We start from the raw sequence: 10,196 nt of genomic DNA, 5'->3' as shown, positions 1-10,196 counted from the left end.
AGAGTACTCACATATCTCATACATTCTCACCATGGGCTAATACAATTATTCCTAAAATTACATGTAATTTTTAAAAGATAATTTCTAATCCTTTTAAAGAATGCTACCAATGTCATTTTATACATTCACGCCATTAGGAGTAACACTGTTTTTTTAAATGTCAGACTGCAGAAAATAAAATGATATGAAGCTTCCTGTCATTTTTCATAGCAGTCTTAATATATAGTCACGTGAGCCACAATTTATACTATACATTTTTCCAAAAGAAATCAGATTTCTAATACCACGTATTATTCAGACCTCTCTGTCACATTTGTTAAACGTTCTCATTTCCAAAGAGACTAATCGGATTTTATCACTTTGAGAAATAAAAAAAGTGAGGGTTACTTCAGACATTCTAGAATTTGATTGATACTAAGGTCACTAACAGAGGCTACTTAGATAAAGCAAAATGGGAGTTTATGGAGTGAAAAACCTAAGCTGAGTGCTCAGACAAAAACGTAAGTGGATTGTGGGTCATTTCCAGTGACTTTTAACTTTACTTCTCCTTGTCTTCTACCAGTATATAGCATTAGCTGTCTTTTGGTGTGCAAGTACCCTTCAGGAACACAGATCAAGTCACACAATGCTGCACTGAACATCTGTTCTCTAATAAGGACATTAATAGTGGATGCACAAAACTGGGTTCTCAAAATTGTGTTACAGTTCAAACACTGGGGAACTGTAAAGGGCTGGCTTTGCAGCTATGAATGATGTCACCCTTTAGTTGCTGGCTCACAGAGTGGCTACGGGAGATAATTACAGTGAAGACAGACATATGTTTATTATCAAAAGCTAAGAGTTAAGAGATACTGAGGGAAACAAAAATGGTTACATAAAAAACAAATAATAAAAATGCAAACCTGGGTCTACACCTATCAATGGTTACCTTTCCGATATACAATATTTCCCCCTAAAGTTTTGCAGAGCTAGCAGGTTTCAGACAAAGCTGAGCCGAAGCATTCATGACACACCCCTTCGAGCAAGGGTTTCCCTCAGTGAATGGATAGCAAAATGTCTCCTTGCACTCTTTTTATATTCATCTAAGTTCATTTTTGGCCTCCAGAGACTGGACAACCCCCTTTGGTTTCGTCTCTGGTGTCTTCCCATCCCCCTGTTAATCTCATATGTAAATTGTGTTGGTTTACAATGCTTAATTTACATTTGTCAGAGAGATACACATCTTGCCTCCCATCTGAAAAAGACCTGTTTGTCCCTTCTGCCTTGAACACAGACATCAAAACATGCTTTCAAGTATGTATACACAATTCCTTAAATACCATCTGCACATACATCTCACAAATATTATGAGTATCATTATGACAGGCTTTTGAGATCTCATATGACATCAATTATGGATAAATACCATGAAAGCGGTGTGCTAGGTGTAATGAGTTTGTCAGGCCTGTTAGGAGGCACCATTACAGAACAGTGAACCCTTTGCTAGCTTGTACCAATGGGCCTCTGTCTCACAATTGTTTTAAAAGGACCACAAACTCACCCTATAAACTCAAAACAAATGCAATGTTTTTCTTGGGTTAAGAACAATCCCAGCAAAGCCTTCCAAGTTTCTCAGGCTTACAAACAAATACTAAATCTTTCAATGCCATTAGAGGCAGGAAGGCAGCTTACCTGAAAAACAATCCAAGTTGGAAAGTTCACATAGCTGATTTCTGTTTGTTTTCAGGTTCCACTACAGTAGTTTTGTACAACTACACTCAGCAGCTGAAGGTTAGTCAATCAAGAGTTTCTCTCTATAGATTTTATATAGCTCCATGTATTAACTGAATGCTTCTGAGAGCAATGACAATTGACTTTAATCAAGCTATGTTGATTTATACCAGTTAAGGATCTAAGTTTTCTATTTTCAGTCAAAACTAGAAAGCCTGTCGTTGGTATTTTCACTTGTATATCAAAAAGATTTTGAGACAAAATTTCTCCAGCAAAGTCAGGAAACAATGCAATGGTTCTAGATTCCAAAAATGATACAGTGTCAATAGCCACATTTCTATAAAGTATAAAAAATATAAGATTACTTTGAAAGGGTGTTTGGCTGAGATCTAAGCTCAAATTCAGTTTATACAGTGGGCACTGAGAGCTGCAACAGTGATATAACTGTGGACTAGATTGGTTCCATGTTTGCATCCAGGCTGAAAACTACTAAATAGTAGGAAACATAAGCAAAATTGACAAAATTGCCTGTTTTTACAGTTCTCATTCAGGACTCACTTCTCCTGTGTTAAATGTAATTTTCTCCATTTGGAAACTACTCTAGTTTTTGTGAAACCAAAAGGTGTGTCAGAGAAGCATCAAGGTTCAAACTACAGATAATTTTTCTTTTCCTTTTTTTGTTTTAATACTTCCCTAAGGTAGTTACTCTATGATTATCAGACAAATTACTTTATGTTAATAGTTTAGTTCTTGGGAGTTCATACATTCTGTGGTACCATTAGTGCCAAGCTACAGTTTAGCAGCCCAAATACTATTCCAAAATATACCAAGAAACCTGTTAAATAAAAGCAAAGCAGATATTTCATAATTAATTATTTACTGGATGAATTTCATCATCTTTTTCTGATCATGGAATGCCTACCCCAAATGCATTTATTATTCAACTTTTAATCAAGACTTTGTTTATTTTACAGCTTGCAACTGAAGATGTGTTAACTTCCTAGTGTGAATGCTTGCTGAAGGCAAATTTAAAACTTGCTTTTTGCAAGTAAATATTCATTTACTAAAACCTAATTGCATCGACGTTTGTAAAAAATGAACACAAATGGATCATGTATAGTGCTGAGGTGAATATGTAAAAAGTTATGTGTGGGGGGGGATTAATAGGGGTCAAGATGTGTGAATGCCTAAAGGTTTGAAGATTCAATTCAGATAAGCAGCCAGAAGTGTATGCCCGTTGCTTTGCCAGAATAAGCTTTTGATAAGAATATAAGAATGACCATACTGGGTAAGACCAAAGGTCCATCTAGCCCAGTATCCTGTCTTCCGACAGTGGCCAATGCCAGGTGCCCCAGAGGGAATGAACAGACCAGGTAATCATCAAGTGATCCACCTTGTTGCCCATTCCCAGCTTCTGGCAAACAGAGGCTAGGGACACCATCCCTGCCCATCACGGCTAATAACCATTGATGGACCTATCCTCCATGAATTTATCTAGTTCTTTTTTGAACCCTCTTATAGGTCTTGACCTTCACAACATCCTCTAGTAAGGAGTTCCACAGGTTGACAGTGCGTTGTGTGAAAATATACGTCCTTTTGTTTGTTTTAAACCTGCTGCCTATTAATTTCATTTGGTGACCCCTAGTTCTTGTGTTATGAAAAGGAGAAATAATACTTCCTTATTTACTTTCTCCACACCAGTCATAATTTTATAGACCTCAATCATATCCCCCCTTTGTCGTCTCTTTTCTAAGCTGAAAAGTCTCAGTCTTATTAATCACTCCACATACGGAAGCCGTTCCATACCCCTAATAATTTTTGTTGCCTTTTTCTGAACCTTTTCCAATTCCAATCTATCTTTTTTGAGCTGGGGCGACTGCATCTGCATGCAATATCCAAGATGTAGGTGTATCATGGATTTATATAGAGGCAATATGATATTTTCTATCTTATTCTCTATCCCTTTCTTAATGATTCCCATTTTTGACTGCCGCTGCACATTGAGTGGATGTTTGCAGAGAACTATCCACAATGACTCCAAGATCTCTTTCTTGAGTGGTAACAGCTAATTTAGACCCCATCATTTTATATGGATAGTTGGGATTATGTTTTCCAATGTGCATTACTTTGCATTTATCAACATGGAATTTCATCTGCCATTTTGTTTCCCAGTCACCCAGTTTTGTAAGGTCCTTTTGTAGCATTTCACAGTCTGCTTGGGACTTAACTGTCTTGAGTAGTTTTGTATCATCTGAAAATTTTTTGCCACTTCACTGTTTACCTCTTTTTCCAGATCACTTATGAATATGTTAAATGGGACTAGTCCCAGTACAGACCCATTGGGGGACACCACTATTTACTGCTCTCCATTTTGAAACCTGACCATTTATTCCTACCCTTTGTTTCCTATCTTTTAACCAGTTACCAATCCATGAGAGGATGTTCCCTCTTATCCCATGACAGTTTACTTTGCTTAAGAGCCTTTGGTGGGGGACCTTGTCAAAGGCTGTCTGAAAATCTAAGTACACTATATAGATTACCTGTATATCAGACACTCACTCTTACCTGTATGGCAGACTCTCTCTCTCTCAATTGAGTACTTCACCTTCTGGTTATGGCTGAAACCAGGAAGTGCAAAGAGATCTGTACACGGGAAAACAAGAACCAAAAGTTAAATGAACTTCTTGGGCATGTGACTTTGTTCAGTTCAGGTTTAGTATGAGCTTTGGATGAAGGTTCGGGTGTTCTTTTTATTCTACCTGAATGTGTTTGCCTATCCCTAATTTCCTCTATTCTCTGTGTCTACAAGAACTCAACATTGTTACTTAAAAGAAAACCACACACTAGCATCAGAATATTAACCAGCCCTAAATTAGGTGGGATTTTCCTAAATTGCAGGCTATGCTGTTGTCAGCAATGAGGAGTGCAACTTCTGCCTCAGTATTTACTTCAACTATTTGGTGGTATTTGCAGCAGGTGCATGGCAAAACCTTTTCTGCAGTACAAACCATCAGATTACTGGGGAAAAAAAGAAATTATATCTCACTCTCCTAAATTGTAAAACAGTTCCCCGGATTTTATTTTTAAAAATTTGATCAATTTTATTGTAAAGGTGACTTGCAAAAGAGAAAAAAAATGTGTTTGTGGCCTTTTCTTATTTGTGATATGTAACAAATACCGAGGAGGTGCGGGGGAGGGGATGGAGTTCTTTCAGGTTTTAATTTCCTTGGGATAGAGAAAGAGAGGGATGACAACCTCACAAGTGACAAGATACTGGAACCAGAGCAACTGAGAGGGGAAGGGATTTTATTTTACCTGTTTAGAAATCTTTGTTTTTCATTTCTTTCTGTTAACACCTATTTAACTCAAACTACAGGAGTGGAGGAGGGGGGAATTAGGCTCTACTTCAGCACTTTCATGCATACAAGCAGATGCCTGAACTTCCATAGTGTCGCATTCAAGTCATTGGGATTTCAAGTGGTCAGAGGGGCCTGTCATCAAAGATACAGGATTGAAGCTCTAGGAGAAAAGCTTTTTAAGTGGAGGATTCAATGTCCTCTCCTCTTAAGCTGAGGGCTGAGACAGCTCCCACACTATTTCTCTAACCTTCCAAGGAGTTCTTCAGCAAAATAGGGAAGATAAATCTTGATATTCCTGATATAGCCACAATTTTTTAAAAATCTTATACATCACAAAGAAACAAATTAAAATTCTCACGTTATTGGTCACCCTTTATTGTACTAGTAGAAGATGCCACTTGAAAACATCATTCAGTAATTTCAATATAGGCTCAATGAAACTAGCATAAAGCAAATCTAGTAAGGTCCTAGTAGTTTTACTAAATAGTATATTATGGGTATGGCACAGTTCATTTTGGAAACGGAACACACTTCACACAGTAACTCAGAAACACAGTGCCATCCTGGCTATACAAATACAGATCCTCATCCACACACCACAACCATAGAAAACCCTGAGTGCAGCAGAGCCAGTATGCCAAGTAACTGGATTCAGTGAGTCCACACAGGAGTCCACATCCCCTATATATGCCATACAACTATGATCTGTAGGCACTCCCTCTGTCTTAGCATGCAGGAGGGGGTTTGGGGCAGGGTGGGATGGGGAAGGAGGCAGGGAATCCATGAATACACAGATCCCCCTGCAAAATTCTCACAGAGAAGTAGAGCTCAAGAATAACTGTGAAGCATGTATAGAATGAGGCTGGGGGGGGGGGGGGATTTCTCACCCTCACACCACCCAGCTCGCACAGATCTCCCGTGCGTACAATCGGTTTTCTCAGTCCTGGATTTAATCTATTGACTAAAAGTAGATGCTTGATCATGTGTTTGCTACCATGTGGTTGGTAGCAACATTGCAAATGAGAACGCAATGTCATTTAACAACTGAAAAGCTTAGCGGGAGAAGCTCAGATGGGGACATGATCGCCTTAAACAGTGTTGTGACCTATATGACAGTTCATTTATAATTAGGGAAAGCCTAAGGTAGCCGAGCACCATGGACAGCTGGCCAATAGAGTAGCTGCATTTCTGCTGGCTACTTTGTTCTTTCTAATGCTTACAATAATGAGGGAGAGAGCAGGTTTTGGCAGGACTGTTTGTTCTGTTCATCCTGCCCATCTGATATTGCAAGATACTATATTAATGCACAGGAAAATTCTAGAAGTACAGCTTGTTGTGTGATTAAGTAGAGACTTATAGGAATGTATTGATGGCTTTATCGCTAGGCTATGTAAAAGTCTTGTTTGTCTGTATAACTAGAGGCAAACATCACATTAACAAGGTTTGCATGACTAGATAAAGGCTAAGGCCTCAAGCCTCATTTTCCCTCAAAGAATGGTCTTACTCTGAAGTATCCTTAAAGAAGAGAGATGTTACTCCCTTGGCTCTATGTCTGCTGGACTTTGCTCAGACAAAACAACATAAAAAAATCCCTAAAACAGCTTTTTTTCACTCTCAGTAATACCCTTCCCTGATAAACCACTGTTGTGGTATAACATGTAAGTATTTTCTCCATCTTCTGATTCTCTAGAAGCTAAATTTCATGACTATGTTTTCTGTGACTTCACACACCAGCAAGGGCTGTGTGGCCATGCTCTCCTATAAATCTCCTCCTCTGCTTGGGTGGAGTTGCTTCCTAGAAGTGAAAGTATCTTAATAATATTGAACAAGTTATCCGGTCAACACAATTAGGTGTCAATAGGCAAAGAGATACCTTAAGACTCTGTAGGGCAATGGGGGAGATTTTTCAATGGCCCAGAGGTCAACGAGGTGTCCCGCTCCCAGTGAAACCCCACAGGAGTTGAGTGTCCAACTGCCATTTGCACCTTTGAAAAATCTGGCCTAACATTTCTACATGATCTACTGTGGTCTGATGGCTATTCTAATGTGATTTTTCTGAAGGAAATGCAGAGATCCTAAATTACATTAAAGAGTTGAATGAAATAAAAAGTGTGAGTTGCTCCAGAGAAAACAAGTTGAGAGAGTATGCAGGCTTCAAGCTCTGGCAACCCAGCTGTCATTTGTAAAAGAAAAGGCTAAATGCTAAGGAAAGTGTAATGATACAAATGGGAGATTTCTGCCAAAGCAAAGTGTGATTTTGGTCTCAGTTTCACTTTTTGCATCTCTCCATCTTAGAAGCATCAATTCTTGAATTTAGATGGCACTCCTACTACAACCCTCCTATGGACTTCTGCAATGGAGATGGTGAGAAATTATCTTCTTGAAATTGTAGCCATGAGTAACAATGAGTCAGAGTCATACAGTAATTGGTACCAAAGAAAAGTGTCTATGAGAGCTGTAACTTGGAGGAAAAAAAATCACAAGAAAATAATTTGAATTCTTTAACTGTTCATTTGGAGCAGGGGCTGCGTCTTCCTCTGTGCATGGAAAGTATCTGGCACATAAGTGCTACAACAATCTAAAGATATTTTTAGATAATGGGGCTTCCTATGAAGAGGGCCTAACTGTAAATGCACTATATGAAAAAATGAAAGGAAGTAAGAACAGCATACCCTGCTATTCCCCAAAATGGAGAAAGGCATGAAGGAACTAAATCAATTCACATAATAAATAATGCCTCACAAAACAGTGGAGTGTTTTGACTCAATGGCCATTTAATCCATTAGGCTCAAGAGAAGATGAGGGAAAGCATAGGTCCTCTACTTAGTGCAGAAGTGCTAATAATGGACAATATCAAGAAGGCTCAGTTGTTTAGTGAAGGCTGAAGCAAAATAGGCATTGAAGAGTGAATTGTGACTAGATACTTAGCACAATTAATATTCGAAACAAGGGAGAAGGAATGCAAGCCAAAACAGGGAAAGAACATGTTAAAGAATATTTAGGTAAATGAGATATATTCAGCTTAGCAGGGTCTGATGAAATTAACCCAAGAGTACTTAAGGAACTAGCTGGAGCAATCTCAGAACCATTAGCAATTCTCTTTGGGAATTCTTGGAGGACAGGTGAGGTCACAGAGGACTGGAAAAAGGCAAACATAGTACTTCTCTTTAAAAAGAGAAACAGAGGCCCCAGGGAACCATACACCAAGTCAATCTAACTTCAATACCTGGAAAGATACTGGAAAAACTTATTAAACAACTAATTTAATAGATTCATAGAGTCCAAGGCCAGAAGGGACCATTGTAATAATCTAATCGTACTTCTTGTCTAACACGGGCAATAGAACTTCCCCAAAATAATTCCTAGAGCAGATCTTTTAGAAAAACAACCAGTCTCGATTTAAAAATGGTCTGTGCTGAAGAATCCACCATGAACCTTGGTAAACTGTTCCAATGGTTAATTAAATCTACACCTTATTTCCAGTCTGAATTTTTCTAACTTCAACTGCCATCTATTGGATTGTGTAATAACTTTCTCTGATGGATTGAAAAGCCCATTATTAGATATTTGTTCCCCACATAGGTACTTGTAGATCGTAATCAAGTCACCCCTTAACCTTTTCTTTGTTCGGCTAAATAGATTGAGCTCCCTGTGTCTATCACTATAAGTTAAGTTTTCTAATTCTTCAATCTTTCTTGTGGCTCTTGTGAAAGCCCCTAGAGGATAATAGGGTGCTACATAATAGCCAACATGGATTTGTCAAGAACAAGTCATACCAAACCAACCGAATTTTCTTCTTTGACAGGGCTACTAGCCAAGTGAATAGTGGAAAGCTGTAGACGTGATATTCCTAGATTTTAGCAAGGCATTTTACACAGTTCCACATGATATTCTCATAAGCAAACAAGGGAAATGTGATTAGATGAAATTTCCATAAATGGGTGCAAAAAATATGTTGTGGTGAAGGCTGACATCATTGGGTAAGGGTGGGGAAAGGACCTTTTCCTTACTTGGCAAATGGCTCAGGAAATAAAGGATCATAGAAACTATAAGTAGAGCATTTGGTTTCTGCTGTTGTAAGCTTCTTCAGTATATTTGAATATGAATACACGATGACACAGTTAAAGTCAACAATATGCAGGTTGATGTAGAAAGTGCATCAGAATATAAAAGCTCCCATACTGAGTCAGACCATGACCCAACTTCCCCAGTATCCTGTCTCTGACATTGACCCATACCAGAAATTAAGGGGGAGTGTAGAGAACAGAGCAGCTATAGAGCAATCCAACCCTGTCTTCCATTCCTGGCATCTGCTAGTCAGATTTAGAGTCATGCTGAGTATGGGGTTGCATTCTGGACGATCTCAGCTAATAGCCTTTGATCAGCATATCCTTCATGAACTTATCCAGTACTTTTTGGAGCCCATTTATACTTTTGGCCAACACAACATCCCCGGGCAATGAGTTCCACAGGTTAGTTGGGCAGTATGGAAAGAGTACTACTTGTTTGTATATTGTTTGCCTATAAGGGTAACCTCTGGTTTTTGTATTGTGTGAAAGGGTAAATACATCTCTTCTCAGTTTTTCCACATCATTCATGATTTTATAGACCTCTTTCATAATCATCTCTTTTCTAAGCTGAACAGCCTTAGTCTTTTAAGTCTCTCCTAATATGGAAGCCATTCCATATCCTTGATCATCCTTGTCGCACTTCTCTGAAGCTTTTCCAGTTCCACTATCTTCTGAGAGGGGGTGACCAAAACTGGATGCAGTATTCAAGGTGTGGGAGTACCAGGGATTTAAATAGAGGCATTATGATATTTCTGCCTTATTCTCTATACCTTTCATAAAAGTTCTTAACTGACTGTAGGCCTTTTTGGCCACTGCCACACACTGAGTGGAAGTTTTCAGAGAAGTATACATGGTGACTCCAAGATCTCTTTCTTGAGTGGTAACAGATAATTTAGAACCCAGCATTGTATATGTATAGCTAGTATTATTTTTCCTATATGCTTTACTTTGCATTTATCAACATTGAATTTCATGTGCCATGTTGTTGCCTAGTCACCCAGTTTTATGAGATCCCTTTGTAATGTTTCGGTCTGTTTTGGACTTAACTATCTTGAAT

At 38.5% G+C, this 10,196-nt stretch overlaps 1 long non-coding RNA gene across 1 annotated transcript in view; it reads right to left on the bottom strand.

The window, feature by feature from the left end:
* Nucleotides 1-4,275: 4,275 nt before the first annotated feature.
* Nucleotides 4,276-10,196, bottom strand: part of LOC122466505 — a 58,730-nt gene continuing 52,809 nt past the window's right edge. The window contains exon 3 of the long non-coding RNA XR_006292098.1: nucleotides 4,276-4,353. This is a non-coding gene — a long non-coding RNA (uncharacterized LOC122466505). The remainder of the gene's footprint in view (nucleotides 4,354-10,196) is intronic.

The sequence above is a fragment of the Chelonia mydas genome, chromosome 7 (assembly GCF_015237465.2).
Source record: "Chelonia mydas isolate rCheMyd1 chromosome 7, rCheMyd1.pri.v2, whole genome shotgun sequence".
Lineage (NCBI taxonomy): Eukaryota > Metazoa > Chordata > Testudines > Cheloniidae > Chelonia > Chelonia mydas.
Note: the sequence above shows the minus strand (reverse complement) of the source record. Positions and strands in the feature narration are given on the sequence as shown.